General features: G+C 41.2%; 1 protein-coding gene and 1 long non-coding RNA gene across 2 annotated transcripts in view; one reads left to right on the top strand and one right to left on the bottom strand.

Annotated features, from left to right (window-relative positions):
* The first annotated feature begins 388 nt into the window (after positions 1-388).
* Positions 389-20,247, top strand: part of CDH5 (cadherin 5) — a 50,626-nt gene continuing 30,767 nt past the window's right edge. Inside the window, exon 1 of the mRNA XM_044987839.1 lies at positions 389-509. The gene's annotated coding sequence lies outside the window, so the exon portion shown is untranslated. The remainder of the gene's footprint in view (positions 510-20,247) is intronic.
* LOC123349634 overlaps positions 7,111-20,247 on the bottom strand; it is a 119,337-nt gene continuing 106,200 nt past the window's right edge. Inside the window, exon 3 of the long non-coding RNA XR_006573604.1 lies at positions 7,111-7,347. This is a non-coding gene — a long non-coding RNA (uncharacterized LOC123349634). The remainder of the gene's footprint in view (positions 7,348-20,247) is intronic.

Genomic DNA, 20,247 nt, shown 5'->3' with positions numbered 1-20,247 from the left:
AATGCTGAAAAATCCTGTTCCGCCTGAACACAAACATTTGAAAATAAACTGTACTGACCATAGTGATCAAACATTCAACTAATAAAAAAAAAAATAGGTTTTTTTACTGTTTAGTACTCGATGTATTAAGCACCAGCACTGGCTTTGTATTTCTGCTAGAGTCCATTTCCCTTTATTCTGCTACTTATTTCTTGCTCCCTCTGAAAAGGTAAGCATAGAAATAATAAGTCTAAGTTTATCTGGTTTCCTCCACTCCTTTCTGTCACTGGCATTAGTAAGGCTTGGAACAATAACAGGATGCAGGGATGCAGGATGGGAAAAGGCTGACTCCCAGCTGGGGAACCTTGGAGACTGGAAAGCTGAACACTCCCAGTATTGCTTAATGAAATGAAAACTGATTTTTTGTTATTGTTCTTCACTCTGGGTAGTGCTGTGTAGATTTCTGGATACTGTTGATTTAGTTTGCCTAACTTGGGATAAAACTGAAGCTTCACTGACTCCTGAATCAGGTAAGGGACAATGGGGTGGCGTTGGTCTTTGCAGGTTAATTTCAAGGGTTTTATTCCCTATTTAATTGCTTTGATTTTTGTTTAAAGTTTTCAGATGGGCTATTTACTTAATATTCTGTGCATTAGACATCTTTGCAGCATCCTCTGATCTGATACTGCTGTCACTTGTGCATAATTCTATTGACATCATAATTTACACTGGTGTGAGAAGAAAATCAGGTTCTCTGAGGCTACTGTAAAATGCTCCCACACTGTAAGGAGCGCTTAGACATTAAGAAATGGATCCTTTTTGTACCTCTGGTTCACAATGCAAACTGAGATACCAGGGTATGCGGTTACTGGCCTTTTACAATGAGACATAATAACAGGATCAATACTATAAAATGTACCTGGGGACCTTTCAGCTGCAGCGCAGACAGCAACAGGCTTACTATTTTGCCATTAGAAAACTGTACGCTATGTTATATCTCGCTTCTTTTATACATAAATACATCGGATCAAGGTTGCACAGGCCCTTGGTGTTTTTTTCTTACTTAAAATTATTAAAGGAATTTTAGTGTTACTGGACTAAGTACCAAAGTTAGAGTTCTCATGTTCAAAGGCAGCCCCTATGCAGATCTCACATAGCTAGAGCTACATTTGTGTAAAGACATGGGGTAACATTTTCAAAAGCATGTAAGTGATTTAAAGCATCAGCCCCATTTTCAAAAGTGACTCAGGCACTTAGGAATCTAAGTCCCCATTGACTTTTAATGAGATTTTGGGGCCTAAGTGCCAGGGCCACTCTTGACAATGGGACTCAGGTGCTTTTGAAAATTTTACCCTTGATCTTCCAAGTTCCATTTAACAGTACCTAGACCTTACAACTGGCTGTTGGTCTGGAAGTAGCCATCTCTGGCTCTCGGCTGTCCAAGTTTACCTATTTTTGGTAAGTTACTTCACGGAGAGATCCTTGAAACATGAAATCTGCTAACAGGGCTTTTATGTTGTTATAACTATAATGTTTCATGTAGCAGGTCCCTCAGCTAACATACAAGTTCCATACAACTTTCAAAGAGACAAACGTTTATGAATAAGAGAGGAGTCAATGCATCTTTGTTTCTGTTAAAATTATATTCTGTCATGGTGGGATTGTGGGGTGGACAATATCTTACTGTGTGGCTTGCCATGCTGTAATAAAGAAAAGGAAAGAATATGAAATGCAAGAAAAATTACGGAATAGGCTACTTTTGTGAGGAAACCTACAGTTTTCAGTCATTAAGGGTATTAAAATTGTGGTATTTGTTACAGGACCAGGTGCAGGGGTCAGTACTGAAGATGCTTAAGCAGAAAGAGATTCACTTAAACAGTTAACAGTTTGAAGATATTTGCCAAAAGAATATGTTTGCCTCATATCCTGCTTTTGTTGAAGGAGAATAGAGTAATTGAAAACAGGATATAGGTAAAGAGACTTGTATAATTTCTGCCTTAGAAGTTCATATGATGATAGCTTTTGCTGAGCTAGGCTATAAAAATATAAAATATTTCAAAGAAAAATTCTTCCTTTTTCCAGTGAAAAAATAGAAAAAATAATCCAATTTCTTGTCTGGGTTTAAAGCAATTAGTGCTTTCTGTCTGGGGAAAAGGATGGTTATTGCTGGTGGTTGGGTTTTTAAAAACGTTTAATCTATATTTTTTTTACTCCATTTGTACTTCATTGTGGTTTCTGATGTACAAGTATCCACATTCCAGATCACTTCATTGTTTAATTTAGACAGGTCCAAACTCAAATGGCAAGTGGGGAAAAAGTCTTTCCCACTGATTTCATGAGATGTGTGAAATGGGAATATTTTGTGACAGAGAAAAACATTTTAAAGGTATACAAAGTACTTTCCATTCTTCATTCCAGAGTTTAAAATGAGATGAGCCCCAACTGCTCAGCACACATGTTGGAAGGATTAGTTTCCTTCTTGCACTGTTGTGTGTCAGAGTGATTATTTGTGCAAACTGGAGACACGGAGGGTTGCGGGGAATAGGGGAGGAATTTGCAAGGCACAAAAGGCAGACAGACACTCAAGCCACATTGACTTTCATTGGGAGCTGGATGCTTATCTCCTACTTGTGCCTTTGAAAATCCTCCCAAGAATTTGAATTTATATCTGGATTCCCAACAGACCTTGGCTACACTCAGATCCAGGGATATGGGTATGGCCCACTATAAAGATAGCAGTTTGCTAAACTCAACTCTGGATTTAGATTTCAAACACCTACAACATTTTGGAGTGATCAAGTCTGGGGGGAATTGATTTAGTGTCATGACTACTGCAAACACCAAAACACAGGGAACCAACATACTGCCAGTCACAAGCAAACATGGTGATCTGAAGCCACCATGTCACCTACTGGGGGCAGCTCCATAGCTCTGGGATCCATAGAAATCCATAGAAATACTGCTGGAAAATTGGTAACCATGGCATCATTCCTTTCCATGTTTCAGGCTGTGTAAAACTCAACATAATTCACTTATCAGGGGTTTCCATTAACATTTTCTTGTGTTTCAGCCTCTCTCAAGTTCACAACCACCCATAACCCAAGTTCTGCTTTGAGTCTGGGGTTTGTTCAAACTCCCAAACAAACTCCATCAAAATTGCCAAGTTTTCCATTAAAGGCTACAACTTCATTGCAAAAACATAAATTGGTCCATTCACTGACCTTATGTTTACTCAAAAAGAATGTGAGCTTTAAATCTACCTTTTAGTGAATTTGCTCTGAATTTCAAGTTCGTAACAAAACATAAAGCTGGGCAAATTTTGAGGGATGTGTGGTTTTGTTGCACACATTTTGCACAGCTCTCACTACAACATACTTCTCAAGAATATATTACTACCTCCGGGAGCTCATTGTACTGCATGAAATATCAGTATGGCAGGCAGAGATGGTATTTTGGGCCTGACCCTCTGAAGCGTTGAGCATCCTTAATTCCCATTAACATTCATAGGAATTAAAAGTGCTTAGGAAATATTCAGCACCTTACCGAACCAGACCTTGTGTAAGTCCAAATTCCGTGAAACTCATGGAAGTCACTGAGCTAGAAAGATATATAGATATATATACACACGCATACACCATGTTTTGTCCTTGGCTGGTTCTGCTGAAAGCAGTAGCTGTTATTTCATGCCCATTTCAGGCACTGCCTGAACTTAGTATGCCCTGGTATATATGGGACTTACTATAATTTATATGAAAAATAATTTGGAGAAAAAAGTCAACTTTCAGCAATCAGGCTGTTGAGTCACTTCAATTCACATCTGAGTTTCATAACTCTTGAAAACAGTAGCTGCACTAAGGAACAAAGGAACATACAGATCAAGGATATAATTTCCCTGAGGTATAGTTTTTTTCTGGCTTTCTATTTTTAATACCTGTCTGTCTGTGATAGTGTAAAACTCCAGTCATTCAGTCATCTGGCAATTAACCTTTCTAGCAAAGCAACACTGCCAGCCCAAACATTTGATCAGTCTTTCTCAGCACAGATATATTTGTGTGGCCAAGTAAGCAAATGCTCTCAAAGGTTAGGACTATCAGGTAAAAGTATTACTAAATGTTACATTTGGAGGTATGGAAACACTGAGCTTGCAGTGAAAAGCCTGCTATTTCAGAGGGAGGGAAAAGCATGGTCACCTGAGATGCACTTCAGACACCATATAAAGTCAGCTCTTTCCCAGGCCAGTAGAGACAGAGTGTCGTGCTGCACTAGCACCAGGGTCTCAAGTGGGAAGGACGGTTGCAAAGCCTCACTCCAGTTAGAGATGGGCCAAAAGCAGAATCTGACCCCATTTGAATTTCAGGTAGCAGTTACTATCTAAACCCTCCTATACAATTTGGTTCCAGACCAGATCCAAAACCTAAACCTTTAAACCCATAATACAGGTGTTTTTTTTAAAAGAAAAGCCGGCTAAAAATTAAAATAAACTATTCTTTGACCCATCACCCTCCAGTCTCTCTCTTACAAAATAACTCTTGGCCTTCCCTCAACACAGTGAGCCCCAGACAAGCTCCTTACATTCTCCCCACACCTCCCTCCTGAGATCAGCCCCTCCCGCTGAACAAATCTCCACCCCCCTTGCACATGCAGAGTTTAGAATAGAAGCTCCTGATGTCACAGGAAGCTCACCAGACTGTAAAGACATGGTGTCTGCACAGCAACCATTGGCTCTTTGTCTCTGCTCCAGTAAGGCTGGGGAAGGCCATGCCTGTTCCACAAGGTATTTGGAGGAGGCGCTTGATTTCACCTTTCAGCTGCCATCGCTCTCTTCTGCCTCACACCATGCTACCCACTTTCAGCTTGTGCTTTGAAAATGTTCTAGGAGCACAAAAGACACCCTCTAATCTACACATGGGCCTGTGATTTCTGTTCAGATAGGTGTTGCCCTGATCATGCTCTCAGTGAAGACAATGGGGAGTTTGCCATTAATTGCCATGGGAGCAGGAGCGGGCCCTATATGAACGGACAGCCTTCATACAAAGATTAATCTCCTCTGGGACAGAGATCCAGAATTAGTCACTCCCACTCCCCCTTAGAACTCAGCCTGCATTCGGAGAAGGACATCCCCTATGGTACATTAACATCTCCATCATGGTCATCTCCCAGATTCATAAGATTTGTTTCAAAGTAAATGAAATTTTATCTGAAAATGCCAATTTACTTAAACAACATTTTGGGGTTAGCCTGAAGTACTCAATTTTTATTACTAAGAAGATTTGAGATTCGCTTTATTTCTATCTGTTTTTAGGAAAAACGGTTTTTATATGACAGTACTGTCAAAATTAAAACTAGGACCAACTGATGTGTACTCAGCTTTATACTACTGCGGTATCTAGGGGCCCAACTGGCAATGAATAGATATACGTTCACTAGTTCTGCTGGCATTTTATCTTTCTTATGAAAGGTCAACAAATGCCACTGCCTATACAGCCAGCCAGCATAAGGTTAATAGACCTCTAAACACCATGAAACAAAGACTCGTCCAATATGGAAATGAGCAGAAGGGGAGGAAACCTTATGTAGTTTCCCTTTGTGAGGACAACTAAACCATTACAATGTTGCACGGAACAAAATATTCTGTTTAACGGATACAGTAGTTCTGTACCCTTGTGGCCAGAATTGCCACTAGAGTTTGCTAGTATCTTCGGATTCATACAGGTCCATCTTCCAGTAACACTACTAAAGATGACTAAAATCTCTAGGAGGAGGAATTGAGTAAGTTTCCCATCGTAACACGCTGTCTCATTTCCCTTGTGCTGACCTAACTCAGAGAGGTTGTGAGTTGTTCCACTTCCCCTATATGGTCTCAGCTTTGATTTTTCTAAATCAAGACAAATGCTTCAGTTTCATACGAAATTTAGAACTAAAAGACCGGGCTAGGGCATAAACACTTACCACATATTCTAACATTAATCAAAGGTAGTAAAAATTACCTCCTAATCATAAGAAATACAGCTAGCAATCTTTCAGAGTCAGAGAGCAAACCCACCTTCTGAACAGAATCAAGCCACAAAGCTTGGATTTGGGTCTAGATCTGAATAAGAACTTTACAAATGCTGGGGTTGTTTGAGGTCTCAAGCTGTGGAAGTGGCATAGCATCAGTGGCTGGTGTTCCAGCTATGGAAAAGGTAGGAGACCTCAGTCTTGTTTCCCAGTATGGGCACAGGCCTCCTTAGGTACATCTATACCACGAGCAGAATCTGCAGCAGAGAGTCTCAGAGTCCAGGTCTACAGATTTAGGCTCATGGGTCTTGGCCTATGGCACTAAAAATAGCTGTTAGATGCTTGGACTGGAGCTCGGGTTCTGAAGCCCACCGCATTAATTAGCAACCAATATACGGCCACTTGAACTGCAATACAATGTAACATGGTATCGCCATATCCAACCATTCAGAAATTAGTCAGGCAACAAAAAAGAATGAAACTGACTTGAAAGTGAAGTCACAAAACATTTTTTAGAAAATTACTTTTTGCCTCCTGGCTCTTGAGCCTTTAGGCTTCTCATTTTCAAGCTTTTCTCCACTACCATGAGGGAGAAAGCAAAAAAGATTCTCACAAAACAACATGACTCCAGGAGCTGGGGCTTTAAGAAATAACAAAATTACAAGACTTGCAATAAAAGCACAAGTGTTGCAAAACTGGTAACACTTCACTGATGTGTAATTCATAACATTACTTCACAATGCACAGTGGTCACAATAGAAATGGTACTGGGAAAGGTGGTAAATATAAGTGGGGACCAGGAAGTTCTGAAGGGTTAAGTAGGCATGATCTGTGGAACTGGTTGACTATCTCCAGGAAGTAAAGAAAAGATGGAGATTTGAGTTGAATGTTTAGAAGGGAAAAGATTACAGAGTGGTTATGTACTCAACAAAATACATTGTGGATCCATATTCTCCATACATTGTAGTCCCCTTCCTCAAAAGATATTTATGTATGTGCAGTCAGAAGTCTTTAATATTTCCTTTTCAAATTATAACATAAGAAATTTAGTTATCCATGAGTATCAACATATAAACAGCAGGGCTAATAACTGCATGACAAACTCACCGTCCCAGAGTGTCCCTCGTCTTGAAACCCAACATTGCAATACTTCTGCCTCCTCTCAGCCTCAGGGCTCCTGTGGTCTGGTGTGGTGACTTGGTCCTCCAGCCAAGTCACGCCATAGTTCCCTTACAGGGTATCAATGTCCCACGTCAGTGTCCCACGACACTAGTTATCAATGTGACATTTTGCCCCTCCAGCGCTCCTCTTCAAGCCCACTCTTCTTTCAGGGTAGGGGGCTCCCAGTCTCCTTCCCAGCAAAACTCAAACCTGAAACGGAACCAGACACCACTTCAGCCACTCTGCCAATCCCGGGCCTCAGCTTGCAGCCCCTCTGTGTTCTCCCCAGCTCCCCACACCTCTTCTGGAGCCCCACCCCACAGGAGTGCCTGCCTGTGGCCTTTTCCCTTTATCAGTGCCCACCACAGGAACTCAGTCCACTCCAGAAGTTTTTCAGTGCTTCTCCCAACTTTGGCCCTTTGCCAGAGGTCCCTTGTTGGGAGAGGATCCCAAGGCCTATTCTCTCCCTGGGCCTCCTGTCTCCTAGGTGTCTTAGAACCATAGGACTGGAAGGGACCTCAAGAGGTTAACTAGTACAGTCCCTTGCACTCATGGCAGGACTAAGTATAATCTAGACCATCCCTAACAGGTATTTGTCTAACCTGCTCTTAAAAATCTCCAATGATGGAGCTCTCACAACCTCCCTAGGAACTTAACCACCCTGACAGGAAGTTTTTCCTAATATCCTAATAACTGGACCCAGAACTGATTGCTGTGGGACCCCACTCGATATGCCCTTCCAGCTTGCCTGTGAATCACTGACAACTACTCTCTGGGAATGGTTTTCCAACCAGTTATGCACCCACCTTATAGTCTGTATAATAGGCTGTATTTCTCTAGTTTGTTTATGAGAAGGTCATGCAAGACAGTATCAAAAGCCTTACTAAAGTCAAGATACATCACATCTACTGCTTCCTCCCTATCCACAAGGCATGTTACCCTGTCAAAGAAAGCTATTAAGTTGGTCTGCCATGATTTGTTCCTTACAAGTCCATCCTGACTGTTACTTTATCACCTTATTATCTTCTAGGTGTTTGAAAATTGATTGCATAATTATTTGCTCCATAATCTTTCTGGGTATCGAAGTTAAGCTGACTGGTCTGTAATTCCTTAGGTTGTCCTTATTTCTTTTTTTATAGATTGGCACTATATTTTCCGCCACTGTGCTGAGTTGCTCCCTATACAAAGAAGGTCTAGCTAGGTCTGCTAAGGAATTGTACCTAACATTCCCTCCAGGTGCCCATACGTAGGCTAACTGAGCCTTCAGAATCCCATTAATCTTTTTGCTGCCAGTGTGGCATGTATGCATCCCATCATACGCTGGTGCAGTTTTAACTGCAGTCTGAGAAAACAAAACTTCAGCGCTTTTGTGTAATAAATATCAGTTATTGTGGATCATACACTATATTTACACTGGGGAGATATGTTTCTGTTCGCTAAGACTTTGTTGAATGAATGAGTTACAATTGTATCTGCTGTAGGGTTTATTTTTAAATACATATGATAACTATTGTACTCAGGTCTTGGGGTGTTGAGATTTTTTCCTTGCTCAAGAACATAGTTCGCGTTCCACACTAAACTGTGCTGGGAAGCCTCTGCACCACTCAGGGCTGTGTCCATTCGGAAACAGGAGAAGCAATAAAAGCTTTGCAATACATTTCATTCTGTTGTACTCTGTATAGGTTCTTATACATTATTAAAATTGTTAAGAGTGGACCTTATTCTGCTTTGGCTTGTACAAGCTCTTAACATTCAGCAACAACTTTAGTTAATACTTAACCTCTGTGCCCAGCAGAATTAACCAGGGGAAGGCACAAAACTTAGATCATTTCTAAAACACACACTAAATTCACTGCAGCAAGAACAGAAAATGGTTTGCAATATTTTGGCTGGGGTTCTTATTAAAAGCAGCCTAGCCAGGCAAGACATATAGATATAGATCTTTATTATTTATAACACAAGCTTTACTAAAATTCTTCTGCCACATTGTGGAAAAAGTCATCCCTCATGATTACAGTGGTCTCAGAGTTAAATTTCATGGCTGTTGTATTGACAATGAGGCTTTTGGCAGGAAGGCTGTGTACAGGAAAATAAAGATGGTCAATGTTTAGAGATTCTGCTGGACAGAATCTCAATCCATCTCCCAGTCTTAATGAACTAGAACCTTTGGAAAGGTTTAGATGTGTCAGCATACACTTTCCTAATTAATCAACAAGCCCCAGGGACTGCTGGATCAGTAAGATTATCGGGGCAAAACCTGCACCCAGCTGATAGAACAGAGACCACTAGGCCCCACATAAATGTTTTCCCTAAACAGAAGGATTTTTAAAGGATTCCCAAGTCACTGCATTTAGAGATGCAAGAGGCCTTGGTCGTAAGCAGCTGGAGATCTTGATAGAGGGGATTTGCAGGAAGTCAGCTTGTAGTCCAATGCCATGATTAAGCGGGGTGTATTTAGAAGCAAGGGCGAGTGTTAGGGGAAGGAAAGGAAAAGGCTCTAATTGTTTCAGAATTTCTATTAAGTACCAGCCTTCAGGAAATACATTCAGACCAAAGCGACTCTCTCCAAATGAGGTGAGGTCTTCTTCACAGATCACTGAACCTAAATTGCCAGATCATCATCCCTAACCACCTTTTCTGTTTGGAGCATATAGAAGGTAACATATCCCTTGCAATTTTGCTCCCTCTCATTAGGTCACTGTCATATTTTTCTACATCTGTCCTTGTCCAATAAGTTACTAGCATTTTGCCTAACAATACCTTTTCCGTACCTTATCACTTCTGACGAAGGATTCATCAGGAAAACATTGCTTACTTTCTATTTTTAGTGTGCATTGAATACAGCTCTTTTGTTCCAGAGTGATCTAATAAGACGGGTGGAGGTGCAAAATAATCTAACCATGAAAACACAGCCTGGAGTTTGATGGCATTTGGCCACTGTCATCAAAACGCTTGTGGTCAAAATGTAAATCTTGTGTCGCTTGCTACTTTTTCCTACAATATTTTCCAAGCCAAGAAATCACATTAGTCACAGGTCCCTTGCACTTGCTGATTTTAAAAATGGAATCCTCTGAATCAACAAAATACAAAGCGCTATGTGACAGTATGAATAATACAGAATACTTTCACTTACTGCTCTATATCAGAAACAAAAGTTCTGCTGATCTGTTTAATTATATGTGCATTAGCAAAGTATTCTGTTACTTTCTCCAGAGTCCTTTCTACTCTCAGATGTTTGCAGCCCACTCTTGGAAGCCGTGGATGCAGATCAGAGAGTAGAATTTTTAGTGATCCCTTGGTCATGCCACTGATTCCATGCAAGTGGTCAAAATCCTCTGGTTGTGACATTACAGTCATTACTACAAAATGAAGGATGATGTCACAAATATAAAATAATGATCACTTTGGGCTGGTGCTACGCTAAGTAGTGAACTTCAAAACATTCAGCAGCTGGGTTCAGTCCCAGCACATGAAGCAGAGCCTAACCTTCTTAGGTCCTTCTTCTCCCTCCCTGCGACCCCCACCACCCCCTCACACACCCTTCTCTGCTCTCCTTCCAAAACAGATAGATTTTCCTCTCCTCTTTACTCCCCCTTCCTAGCCAGTACTACCCTTCAGGAGCCTTCAGTATCTTTCTTCAGCATACTCAGGCAGCATCCTTTGTGCTAATAGATTTGCATGTGACGTTAAGTGCTGTATGCACAGGGAAACCCTGCACTGTTTTGAATAATAACACTTGCTCCACCCTTTAGAATGTTCTAATCCGATTTGCAGATCGCTTCTGGGATAAGGCATTATGATATATCATTCAAGAGCTTATAGGGAACAAGAACTCTTAGTCAGTGCCAAAACAAATGTACACAGAATACAGCAGGCACTATACCTGTTCAGCCCCAAATGGGTTTCCACCAGTTCCCAAGTGTCTCCCTGGTCTTTATGATGACAAATTACATTTTCCTGGAAACTGAGAAGGACATCATTGATTCTGCACCTGGCATGATACATGATCTGCATACTGAGAGAGTGAAATGATGTGAGATTCCTCAAACTCACCTCATTATGCAGCGGTGTACTAATAGCCTTTTGTGTGCGTCCGTCTCTTGGGACAGATGGAAAGCCAGCAATCTCATAAAATCTGGTGAATTGCTTGCTAGTCATGCTGAGGTTCTCATATAAAATGAAAATAGTCGTCCATTTTAATGACAACTGCATTGCATAACTGATGTGGGGAGAAATGGGCGAGACTGGTTAATGCCACTACTGTTCATTTTTGTCATTTGAAATTATTTCATTGCCTGCATGATACATGTGTCACTCTTACCATAGTACAATGCCTCACTTCTCTGTAATAGCATTAACCCCCTTTAGACCATTGAAATGATTCCCAAAAATGTTAGTTTACCTAGTCTCTAGGACGTGTGCTTCTGCAAAGTCTAGAAAAAGAGCCTAGTTCAATGAATAAAACACACACTATTCCATTTCCTTCTATTACGCTCACATTCAGGGGCATAGTGTGTGGGTGCTGGTGGACTGTGATATATAGCAGATCAGACTAGATGATCTAGTGGTGCCTTCTGGCCTTAAACTCGATAGCACCCTTTTCAAACAAGGAAGTACTGTTTAAAACAAAAAATGATTCTCTGTAAGTGGAACAATTGTTTAATTAGATGTTGTTTGTGCATGTAGATTTCTGAATAAATCTACACAGCTGTGTTTGAAACTTCCCTATGCAAGGCCATTTGATATGCCCTATATGACATCCTAATCCCATCTTGGTAACTACCCATGTTCATAAATACAGGCAAATAGAAGCATTTAAAAGAAAAAAAGAGTTCTGCTTCTGGCAGACCCAGTATGCACAAAACAAATCCCATGAGTAAACACAAATCTCCCCTGAAAAGTTCTGACAGGCTCCCAAGGGACCATGTGTGTCTTCATCTCTTTCAAGCTTTCCAAGAATAACTTTAAAATACACTAAAGCCTGGTCTACACTACGCGTTTAAACCGGTTTTAGGAGCGTAAAACCGATTTAACGCCACAACCGTCCACACTAGGAGGCACCTTATATCGATTTTAATGGCTCTTTAAACCGGTTTCTGTACTCCTCCCTAACGAGAGGAGTAGCGCTAGTATCGGTATTACCATATCGGATTAGGGTTAGTGTGGCCGCTGATCGACGGTATTGGCCTCCGGGCGGTATCCCACAGTGCACCACTGACCGCTCTGGACAGCAATCTGAACTCGGATGCAGTGGCCAGGTAGACAGGAAAAGCCCCGCGAACTTTTGAATATTTCCTGTTTGCCCAGCGTGGAGCTCCGATCACCACGGGTGGTGATGCAGTTAAAAATCAAAATAAAGAAAGAGCTCCAGCATGGACGATGCGGACGTGATCGCTGTAAGGGCAGGCAAAACTGTTCTATCAGCGCTCCGTTACAGAAGACGAAATTCAAAATCATTTTTTAAATATCTCCAGACAGACGCCATAGCAGGGACTCAGCGCACTGCTGCGTGGCAAGCGTAACGGAAAGCCAAAGAATCAAATGGACGCTCATGGACTGGAGCACTCAAGCTATCCCACAGTTCCTGCAGTCTCTGAAAAGCATTTGCATTCTTGGCTGAGCTCCAAATGCTTCTAGGGTCAAAAACAGTGTCCGCGGTGGGTCAGGGCATAGCTAGGCAATTTACGCACCCCCACCCACCCACCCCCAGAAGTGAAAGGGAAAACAATCCTGTCTTGACTCTTTTACATGTCACCCTATCTTTACTGAATGCTGCAGATAGACGGGATGGTGCAGCACTCAACAACAACATCCTTCCTCCCACCCTGCCATGGGTGGCTGATGGTACAATAGGACTGCTACCCGTCCTCATCATCAGCCTATTGGCACATGGGGCAGTGCAAAAGGACTGGTAACCATACCATACCAACTTGCTTGGGACAGGTCGATCAAGGTCGCCTGGTCCTAATTTTTCCTGGTAGATGGTGCAGTATGGCTGATATCCATCATCGTCATAGCAACAGGGGGCTGAGCTCCATCAGCCCCCACCCTTCATGTGTAAAGAAAAGATTCAAGTGCCCCTGAACTAGCAGAGGATGCACTCCTTACTGTCCTGTCTGGACTATCATAGCAGCTGGAGGCTGCCTTCACTAACAAGTCACTGTGTCTTATTCCTGCATTCTTTATTACTTCATCACACAAGTGGGGGGACAATGCTACGGTAGCCCATGAAAGCTGGGGGAAGAATGAAATGAACAGGAGGGGTTGTTGCAGGAGCACCCCCTGTGAATAGCATACAGCTCATAATTTCTGCAGGATCTGACACAGAGCAGCTGTGCTCTCTGGTTCTCTGATACAGTGGTTCTCTAGTACACTTGCCCATATTCTAGGCAGGACTGATTCTATTTTTAGATACCAAAAAGGAGGGATTGACTCAGGGAGTCATTCCCAATTTTGGCTTTTGCGCCCCGGCTAAGAGCAGCCAGGGGCACTTATGACAGCAGCAAATGGAACAGTGCAAAAGGACTGGTAGCCATGATCATCTTATTACCAATTTATGGATTGGTAGATGGTGCAGTATGGCTGATAACCATCTCTGCTGTCATGCAAAAGCAAAAGCATGCTGCTGTGTAGCGCTGCTGAATCGCCTCTGTCAGCGGCATCTAGTACACATACGGTGACAGTCACAAAAGGCAAAACAGGCTCCATGATTGCCATGCTATGGCATCTGCCAGGGCAATCCAGGGAAAAAAGGCGTGAAATGCTTGTCTGCCGTTGCTTTCCCAGAGGAAGGAGTGACTGACGACATTTACCCAGTACCACCCGCGACAATGATTTTTGCCCCATCAGGCACTGGGATCTCAACCCGGAAATGCCAAGGGGCGGGGGAGGCTGCGGGAACTATGGGATAGCTACGGGATAGCTACCCTCAGTGCAACGCTCCAGAAATCGACGCTAGCCTCGGACCATGGACGCACACCACCGATTTAATGTGTTTAGTGTGGCCGCACGCACTCGATTTTATAAAATCTGTTTTACAAAACCGGTTTATGCAAATTCGGAATAGTCCCGTAGTGTAGACGTACCCTAACTGGCAAGTGGTGATTGCATTTTATTCTAACACAGGCCACACTCAGAGCTGGTGCAACTGCACTGAAATTAATAGAGTTAAGGCACAGGTAAATTTGGCCCTCTATATCTAGAAAGGAGGAAATCGATGCAGTCTGCTAGTCTGAAGAGTTCACTGAACTGTCACATGCTTTGGTTTTTGCTTCCACAAAGAATTTCATGGCTGTGTCAGACTTGAACTATCATGTTCCTCCTAGGGGTCACAGTTTGCAATAAGCTTGTCCCATAGCCATAAGCATACATGCCAGTGTGAGGTGGATAAATTAATCAAAACATAAGCCAACCAAACGTATTTTTGTGAGCATGAAGCTAAGCCTAAGAGTGTATGCCAGCAAAAACATATTAACCGGTGTTCTAACAATAGGCCTTCTCCGTCACATTGAAAACACCACAGTTCTACAAATAGTACTCAACTCCAAACATGCCCTTCAGATATTAGAGGTTTTAAAAAAAGGCAAGACCACATGCACTATTCATTATAAATCTAGAGACGATAAAGAAGCAGTTAGCGTATAGCTGTCCCCATAGACAAAACACTAGTCTGAACTATCTCAACAACAAAGTAAATACTTAGCCCGGAGGAGTTTTTGCAGGCCAAATGAGAACTGAGATCAAGGTGGATTGCACAGGGTATAAATCAGTTCAGAATTAACTCCAAATACCATACAAAATCCCTGCTGTTCTTTAGCACCAGTTGTCTCCAATATGGCTCTTGGTCTCCTTTTAATAGTTTGCTCAGGAAAGAGCCTTGTTTGAGTTGAAGGAATAAAATAACCTACTTGTCTCTTATGGAGTTCAACCCCATATGATACTGCAAAACTACTTCTTACAGGCTTCTCATCCATCTAAAATAGATCAGAAGTGCCTGTCACCATGGTATCTAAGGCCCTGAGCCAAACCCCATTGAAATCAATGAAAAAACTCCCATTGGTTTCAAAGGTTTATGCCCCAAGTGTCCTCATCCCTGGCTCGGGAAATTTAATTCCTCTCTTCCCCTTCCCTCACAGTCTCAACCATTACCCAGCAATCCAAATGAGAGAGATTGCAATTTAAAACATATACATGTGCTTACTTGGCTGCCACACATTAACTTGTTCTAAGAATTGAGATAACGTTAGTAGGTTGCAGTTCATGGCTGACCATGTGGGGATGGGGATGGGGATGGGGATGGGGATGGGGATGGGGATGGGGCAGGGGAGGGAGGGCAATCTTGGTGGTGCTTGTTGCTGACCATTCATTCCCATTGCCAAATCCTTTCATCTCAGTCAAGGACTGTCAGCAAAATTGGATGTTTGCTTAAGATCACAGTTTATGGTATGTCTGTGCTCCTCAGTGTGGCAGCTACGCAGAGACTGGCTAGGAAAGAAAGGGGAATGGACTCTCTGGGAAGACAGACGTGAGCAAAAGTCAGTCAGTCAGTCTGAGATGGACAATCACAGAATGACACAAAATGTCCTCATTTGGGCTTGATGAGATGGCTACATTGCTTGGTGCTGTGCTACTCAGAGCAACTTCTCTCATTTGACTTTGAGCGTCTCATTCAAAATCAAACCAAAAGGCAAAGGGCCCTGTTTACTATTCCTCTCCATTCACTGCCTATGTGGCTAAAATATTTTGGGCCCACTCTTGATGTAAGTTAAACTCCTAATCAATTCAGCGAGAGTTCTTTGGATCAGGAATGCAGGAGGATTAGACCCTCAGACTAAATATGGCCTCAGGATTTGTCTTCCCATTTTAGACTGTGGGGGGCGGGAAGAGAGAACCACATAACAGTTTATACCTACAGTAACGCGGCTACTTCTGAAGAACATTTTTTCCTCTGTGAAAAGGATCACACAAAATATCAATCCAATTTCATTAAAAAAATTCCCAGGAGAGAGGAAGAAAAGACCTTTATGAGCTTTTGTAAGAGCTTTTTTTTTTTCCCTCCTGGCTTATCTCCTTTACTCTGAAATTGCTCATTTTCATACAGACCTTGAGAACACTTTCATTGGGCTTTGCTAAATTCATTCCACATTGGTGCGGATGGCTCATTCTACCTTGATTTGTTTTGCCCCCTCAGTGTTTTCGCCAGTTCTTTAGTCCAAGACTCAGCAAATCAGGTCCAGAATGCATACAGAGGACTCCCGTTCTGTACGGTCACTGGGATTTTGCTGTAGTTCTGGCTGCTGCTACCAAGCTCTCTTTAGTATTTTTTTATCTGTCCATTTGCTTGGTGCTTTTTTTGACATTTCATTAGAGCCAGCTGGAAAACTGACAAAAATTGAAACGTTGATGAAAAACCCAATAGTCAACACTTCCCCTCCCCTATTCCCCTATCAGCTCTATATTTTAGACAATAGTTGTAGGAAGACCAGATGTCCTACTTCTGTTTGTTTGATCTACTTTCCAGCAGGCCTATATATGTTTTGCGTGTCCTGGGATAAGAAAGCAAATATCCTTCTTGCTATCCAACTTTATGAACATAAAGCCTGTGACTATATCTAATAAGCAATAAATCTTCACCATGCACAGCACATGATTGCAAACGCTTACAGCGCCTTCTTAACCAAATTTCTTCTGATGTGAAAAAACACCAGTCCTGACTGAAGACTGTTCCGTTAATTCAGAAATATAAGAATTTTTCTGAAGTTCCCAGGAATCATCTAAGGGATAAAACAGGCCTGGGAAATTTCAGCCCATAAACTTCTTCTGAAAAATTATACAAGCACCTGCAAATAGGGGCCTAGAACAAAACAGTGTATTGCCTCCTCAACCATAATTATACATGGCCCTTGCTGGTTGGGACCCAGCATTAAGTGAATATGACACAAAGGACACTGCAAAAGCAGCAATGTTGTGTGACCAGATTTTTAGAGGAATTATGGTTAGGATATTTAGGTACCGATGTATACCACTGTAGCACTATCTTTCTTATAAAAATCCAAGTAAAGACATGCTTGTTTAGGATGTCTCAGAATCTGTGATGCTACAATAGTTTTTAGATAGTCACAAACATTCCACAATGCTTGGTTACCCAAAGAGATTATTTTTGTCATCTGTAAACCAGGAGGTGAAAATGACATTCCAAAATAAAATGATACAATGAAGGAAAGCACCATGTCACCGATGAGATCAGCACGTTAATCTAATAAACACAAAGTGACAGACCATTGTCATAAAAGAAAGGCCAAAACAGATCACTTCCTACAAATGCTCTAATTTCTGTATATTGCTTAGAACATTTGATGAGTGTTTTATTAATATTTTTTATGTAAAAAAAAACAATGTTTATCCCATTTGGAATCTCAGAAAATGATGGTTTTGTAAAGTTATGAATGTCCCAAGACTCTCATGTCACATCATGGATCCTACCAAAAAAAGTGTTATTAGAGTTTAAAAAACTACCCAGTTAGCATTTTGCACTGAACTAAATGTACTGCCTCAGCTATTGCTACATGTTAAGCCCAAGGAAATGAAGTAGCTCATTTTTACGGTTTTAGACATAGTTCTCTAACAGAAGCTACAGTAAAGGTAACAATGCTCTTTTATTATAGTACTGTGCTGCCTCTCATTTTAATTAGATTTGTTAGTCTTTCACCAGGAAGTGTTGTCTAATGGTTAGATCAAGAGACTGGGAGACCAGAGCCTGTGGTTCTATGGCTAGTTCCGATACTGATCCATTGTGGGACCGTTGACAAGTCATTGAACCTGTAAGTGCTTTGGTTCCCCAATCTGTAAGCTGTACATACTGCATGCTGTATCTACTGTACTGCTCAGGAGCTTGAGGAGGCTTTATTAGTTCATTTCTGCAAAGTGCTTTGGGGTCCCTGAATGAAAGGTGTTTTCAAAGTGCAAAGTATTACTAGGATTGTTTTCATTTACTAAGGTTTTATCCCTTTCAGTGCTGCCGTTAAGGTCTCTTCATTACATAAATAGGGTGGGCACTCACCTTGTATTCCCCTTATGTTGTTTAGTGGTTACCTTGCTGTATTACTTATTGCCAGTTATTCTATTCATGAGCCTTTATCCTTCAGAGTTCATTGATATAATATTAGATGACAAAGTGAGAACTTTTTGGTGCAGATTCTATATGGAAATACATACGATTACTGTACAGATAGACATTGGGTCAGAATCGGCTCTCAGTTACTTGAGTATAAATCCAGTGTAATTTAACTGAGTTCAGTAGTTACTCTGGATTTACATTGGTGTAACGAGCAAAATTGGGTCCAGTGTTTTTGAGCAACATTTCAGTTTACATGCATTGACCACTATATAGTTAAAGGTCCAATTCCAAGTCAATGGGAGCCCTTCCATTGATATCACTGAGCGGGGGCTTGGGCGCTACATCAATTAAATGCCTGCACTATACGTATCTGGTAGTTCCAATGCAGTTTATTCTTATTACAATGCTGGCAAACATTTCTATTACCACCTTCAGTAACTTATAGTAATATTTTGTGTAATGGGAAGGTTTAATTTTTCTGCAGTTTATCATACAAGAGCTCAAACTGGTTGAAATATATTTGATTGTGTTTTTATGCCTAAAATTATAAATTTTTGGAAAAGAACAGCCATTTTCATAAATATCTTTCAGGTTCTCATTAAAAAACTGGGGGGAGGGGTGGAATCTATCATTTTTAGGTTGTCAACAAACAAACAAAAAAATGGTTTCAGGTTTGTCAACAATAACCCAGAAAATTCCACAAAAACCATTGAGGAAAAAACAAAAACAAAAAAAGTTGCCTTCAATTTAAATTTTGTATTGAAAAGATCTATTTTAAGAGCTGCTAGAGCTGATCAGAAAATTTCTGTTGCAAGTCTGATTCATGTCTGTTGTTTTTAGTCAAATTTCTTTCATGGGATATTTATCAATATTTTCCAGTTGGGCTAGAAATATTCTTTCAAAGGAATCTTCATTCCAAAAAAATCAAAATGATTCTCTGCATAAGATCATTGTGAGATATTTCAGCTTCCCCGGCCAAGGCAATAAAAATTGTATCAACGGTGACTGCTTAGTCATTTATTTAATCAACCATACATTAGATTTGGCTTTCTGGTTTACACAGGACAGAGCTATAGAACAGTGCACTTGAGAGCCTAGATATGCATCTTTTATTTTTGACTAAACTAACTTCACTTAAGCATTATATTAACTTTAAAGAATGGGAGGAAAACAGATCAGAGCTGGACAGGGACTGCAAAAATTTTCTGAAGCAACCATCACTGAAACAGGACATTTTAAAGCCAATATTGCAGAACTACTAGCAGAAAGCAAATTTCTAATTAGTACAGTATTTACATGCATTTGCACCAAAAACTTGATTCTAAGGAATTATACTCTTCCAATTAGGAAAAGAAACCATATCATGTGATATATGTATCTCAAAAGCAGCTTGAATATCAAAATCCTTCAGTGAATTCTCCACTTATACTTTGCAGGCTGAGAATTATTTGCTGAAATTATCCAGCACAATTTCAAATAATGAATACATTTGAGAAAATCATGATCTGCTCAAAGAAGATTTATGAGCAGAGAGAGAGAAGCTCAGTTAATTGAATAAACTAATTGTGATTTTTTTCCCTGCTCTCTGCAGGACATATTTAAGGTCCTTGCTTAAAATAAATGGGGTTTAAGCTATTGGTACAAGTAGTCGGACAAAAGCTAGACTGAGCCTATAGTCTCAGATCTGATGAAAGGAACAGCTTGGGAAGGAACTGTCTCCTCATAGCTCATCCTTTATTAGCCTCCTGTTCTGGAAGGATGATAGGAGGAGGGAGTAATTTACTGCAACATTTAAATGGATGCAGCTTATTCCTGCTTCTCCTGGCCCCACCAGGCCCCAAAGCCAGGCCAACTAGTCCTGGCAGTGGATGGGGATGGATTGGATGGACTACTCTGCCCTATGCACTGCCATCCTCTTGCTGACACAGCAAGTATCTGGAGAGCAGAGTGCGCTCCACCCCTGAGCCACACCCAAGATACAGATAGACTGAGCA

The sequence above is a fragment of the Mauremys mutica genome, chromosome 14, assembly GCF_020497125.1.
Source record: "Mauremys mutica isolate MM-2020 ecotype Southern chromosome 14, ASM2049712v1, whole genome shotgun sequence".
Classification (NCBI taxonomy): Eukaryota; Metazoa; Chordata; order Testudines; family Geoemydidae; genus Mauremys; species Mauremys mutica.
This window is presented reverse-complemented; position numbering and strand designations above follow the sequence as displayed.